At 41.9% G+C, this 4872-nt stretch overlaps 1 non-coding gene across 1 annotated transcript; it reads right to left on the reverse strand.

Annotated features, from left to right (window-relative positions):
- Positions 1 to 373: 373 nt before the first annotated feature.
- LOC113860402 lies at positions 374 to 478 on the reverse strand. Its single transcript, XR_003503855.1, has one exon. It is a non-coding gene; the product is annotated as a small nucleolar RNA R71 (small nucleolar RNA).
- Positions 479 to 4872: the final 4394 nt, after the last annotated feature.

A 4872-nucleotide genomic window follows, 5' to 3' on the forward strand; every position in this document is an offset into this window, starting at 1 on the left:
TGAACCTTTAGAAATGGCAGAAAATGACTAGACACTTAAGGAGCTTGCCGCACCGGACGTGACCTACCAGACTTTATGTATCCAATACTCGGATGTGGATGCCCCTTTTGTTCTTAAAACTGGCCTAATCCATCTTTTGCCTAAATTTCATGGTCTTGCAGGTGAAGATCCGCATAAACACCTCAAAGAATTTCATATTGTTTGCTCTACAATGAGACCACAAGGTGTGCCTGAAGAGCATGTGAAATTAAAGGCTTTTCCATTTTCTCTTATGGATTTGGCTAAAGACTGGTAGTATTATCTTCCACCTGGCTTGGGACACCCACAAGAGATTGTTCCTGGAAAATTTTTTCCCTGCCTCAAGGGCTGCCTCAATAAGAAAAGAAATATGTGGTATTAGGCAGTTGGAGAGGGAAAGTTTGTATGAATATTGGGAGCGTTTCAAGAGACTTTGTGCTAGCTGCCCCCATCATCAGATAAGTGACCAGCTCCTAATCCAATACTTCTATGAAGGCTTACACCCAATGGATAGGAGCATGATCGATGCAGCTAGTGGGGGAGCCCTAGTTGACAAGACTCCCGCAGCCGCTAGAAACCTCATTGAGAATATGGCAGCTAACTCTCAACAGTTTGCTACAAGGCAAAATTCCATTATGTCCAGAAGTGTCAATGAAATTCAAACTTCAGATTCACACAAGCTGGAGCATAAACTAGATGAGTTGGCTACTATGGTAAAACAGTTGGCATCCATCCAAAAGAATTCTGCTGCATATACACCTCCACCTCCATCCATTCCAGCAATGCTTTGTGGGATTTGTTCATCTATGGATCACTTCACTGATAGTTGCCCCACATTGCAGGAAACTGAATCTTCGGAAGGTAATCCTCAAGCTTATGCTGCTAATATTTATGCTAATAAATTTCCTTTTCAGCAGCCGCAGCAACAACAAAGCTGGGATTTATCTTCCAATAGATATAATCCCGATTGGAGGAACCATCCTAACTTAAGGTGGGGAGGAAATGCACAGCATCAAGGCTCTAGCCAACCAACTAACAACCATTTCCAACCACATCAAGCTGAACAAAGCAAGCCATATTCAACCCAGCAACATCACCATCCATCATCTTCATCTCAACAGCACCATCAAGTATCTTCTTCAATAGCCGCTGCACCTCAAAAGAATGAGTCATCCTTGGAAGACCTTGTGAAGCAACTCACTATGAGTAATCTCAATTTCCAACAACAGAGTCAAGCCTTCCAGCAACAGACTCAAGCAAGTATCAAGACCTTGGAGAATCAAATGGGTCAACTTGCTTCATCCCTTAATCAACTTCAATCTCAAGGCTCAGGCACTCTCCCTGCACAAACTGTCACAAACCCAAAGAATGTGAGTGCCATTACCTTGAGATCTGGTAAGGTGATGCAAGAGCCAGAAATGTCTACTGAGAAGGATCCCAGTTGCATTTTAGCTGCAGAAGGTGAAGGAGAAGAAGTTGGAAGCCAAGAGCAGCCTGCACCTATGCCCACACCATGTCAACCAAAAGTGGTAGACAAGGAGGAGAGGTCTATTCCTATTCCCTTCCCTCAAAGAATGGTTCAGCTCAGCAAGAAGCAAGAAGAGGTTGATAAAGAAATTCTGGATACTTTCAGGAAAGTAAAAGTCAATATCCCCTTGTTAGATGCTATCAAGCAAATCCCAAAGTACGCCAAATTCCTTAAGGACTTGTGCACTCATAGAAGGCGTCTAAAGGGTAATGAAAGAGTGAACATGGGGTGAAATGTATCAGCTCTTTTTGAGAGGCAGAAAACTTTCATGCCTGAGAAATGCAAAGATCCAGGGACGTTTACTATTCCCTGCATTATAGGAAACAATAGGATAGATAATGCCATGCTTGATTTAGGTGCATCTATTAATGTTATGCCTTTATCTATCTTCACATCTTTGTCTCTTGGACCATTGCAGCCCACAGGTGTCATCATCCAATTAGCAAATAGGAGCACTACTAATCCAGCCGGCCTTGTGGAGGATGTTCTAGTGAGAGTGAATGACTTGATCTTTCCTGCTGACTTCTACATCTTGGACATGCAAGAAGAATAGCCAATAAAAGGAGCTGCACCAATCATCTTGGGAAGGCCATTCTTGAAGACGGCCAGGACCAAAATTGATGTGCATGCTGGAACTCTCACTATGGAGTTTGGAGAGAGTGTGGTTCGCTTCAACATACTAGATGCTATGAAGCACTCACCTGAGGAGCATTCAGTTTTTCACATTGATGTTTTTGATAGCTTGATAGACGATAATTTTGCTGAATTTTTAGGAGACTCTTTCGTTGATTTTTCTGATTGTATAGATACCATAGATACTAAAATTTGTGAATATTGTACTAAGTCATCTTTGTGTAATATTTGTATTGCTGATTTTCTGGATTTAGATTCTGTAACTTCTGACATTAATGACATTGAAAAATCAAAAGGGTTAGAATGTGGTTCATTAAGTATAGCAAGTATAATTGAATCTAACCCTTGTGGTTTAAATGTTGCAGAAATCATTTCAAATGAAAGTGCTAAAGCACTGCCTTCAGTTGAGCAGCCTCCCACCTTGGAGCTTAAACCCTTGCCTGAGCATTTAAAATACGCTTATTTGGAAATAGGTGAGAAGCTCCCTGTGATCATATCCACTGAGCTTGATGAGGACCAATAGGAGCAGTTGCTTGATGTGATTCGGAAGCATAGAAAGGCTATTGGTTGGACCTTGGCTGACATCCCTGGAATCAGCCCTTCCCTGTGCATGCACCGGATTTTGCTGGAAGAAGGATCCAAGCCAGTAAGACAGCCCCAGAGAAGGGTAAATCCGATCATATTGGAGGTGGTGAAGAAGGAGATCACCAAACTACTCCAGGCAGGCATCATCTACCCGATATCAGATAGCACATGGGTGAGCCCAGTGCAGGTGGTGCCCAAAAAATCAGGGATTACAGTTGTGAAGACTGAGAAGGATGAGCTCCTGTCCACTAGAGTGCAGAAATGCTGGAGAGTCTACATTGATTATCGGAGGCTCAACCAGGCGACCAGGAAAGACCACTTTCCTCTACCTTTCATAGATCAGATGCTGGAGCGCCTGGCAGGTAAATCTTACTACTGTTTCCTAGATGGATTCTCAGGTTATTTTCCAATATGCATAGCTCTTGAGGATCAGGAGAAGACCACTTTTACATGCCCATTTGGTACATTTGCATATAGGAGAATGCCATTCGGGCTTTGCAATGCTCCCGGTACATTTCAAAGATGCATGTTGAGCATATTTTCTGATTTGGTTGAGCATTGTATTGAAGTATTCATGGATGACTTCACTGTATATGGGTCATCATTTTCTGCATGTTTAGGAAACTTGGATAGAGTTTTACAAAGATGTATAGAGACTAACCTTGTTCTGAACTTTGAGAAATGTCATTTTATGGTTAGGCAGGGGGTAGTCTTAGGTCATATAATATCTGAGAAGGGAATTGAGGTAGATCCTGCTAAGCTTAATGTCATTTCACAGCTTTCTTACCCCTCTTGTGTGCGAGAGGTGCGTGCATTTCTTGGCCATGCAAGTTTCTACAAGCGCTTTATCAAGGATTTTTCCAAGATAGCCCTTCCTCTCTCCAAGTTACTGCAGAAAGATATTGATTTCGAGTTTGGAGCCAAGTGCAAAGAGGCGTTTGATTGCCTAAAGACAGCCTTGACCACAACCCCCATCATTCAGCCACCAAACTGGACACTTCCATTTGAGCTCATGTGTGACGCATCCAACTTTGCTGTGGGTGCTGTCTTAGCACAACGGTTTGGTAAGGATCCACATGTCATTTATTATGCATCTAGGACTTTGGATCCTGCACAATGTAACTATACCACAACTGAAAAGGAACTATTGGCCATAGTATTTGCTTTGGATAAATTTAGATCATACTTGCTAGGGTCAAAAGTTGTGGTGTTTACTGATCATTCTGCTCTTAAGTTCCTTTTGAAAAAAACAGATTCAAAGCCAAGGCTAATAAGGTGGATGCTTCTACTTCAAGAATTTGATGTAGAGATAAAGGATAGAAGTGGAACACAAAATTTGGTGGCGGATCATTTGAGTAGGATAGAGGGAGTCCCTGAACTCACTCCTCTAAAAGATGATTTTCCTGACGAGCAATTATTAGAGTTATATACTTCAAAGTTGCCTTGGTTTGCTGATATTGTAAATTTTTTAGTTGCAGGAGTTTTTCCAGCAGATGCACCAAGGAGTAAAAGGGAAAAGATCAAGAATGATGCCAAGCATTACCTCTGGGATGATCCCTATTTGTGGAAGTTCTGTAGTGATCAAGTGATTAGGAGATGCATTCCTGAGGAAGAAACTGGATCAATTTTGCATTTTTGTCATTCATCCACTGTAGGAGGCCATCTTGGGCCCCAAAGGACTGTAAGGAAAGTACTGGATGCGGGTTTTTATTGGCCTACAATCTTCAAGGACTCTTGGCAAGTGTGTTCTACATGTGAGAAATGCCAAAGATTTGGAAGGGTAATCACCTTGAAGCATGAAATGCCTCAACAATCCATTTTATACTATGATGTATTCGATGTTTGGGGTATAGACTTCATGGGTCCTTTTCCTCCTTCCTTTGGTTTCTTATATATTTTTCTTGCTGTAGACTATGTCTCTAAATGGGTAGAGGCTAAGCCTACAAGAACTAATGATTCAAGAGTGGTTGCAGATTTTGTGCGTACTCATTTGTTTTGTAGGTTTGGAGTACCTCAAGCTTTGATTAGTGACCAGGGTACCCACTTCTGCAATAGAACCATTGAGACTCTACTGAGAAAGTATGGAGTATTGCACAAAGTATCTACAC

This window comes from Abrus precatorius, unplaced genomic scaffold (genome assembly GCF_003935025.1).
Source record: "Abrus precatorius isolate BTA unplaced genomic scaffold, Abrus_2018 Scaffold2, whole genome shotgun sequence".
NCBI lineage: Eukaryota > Viridiplantae > Streptophyta > Magnoliopsida > Fabales > Fabaceae > Abrus > Abrus precatorius.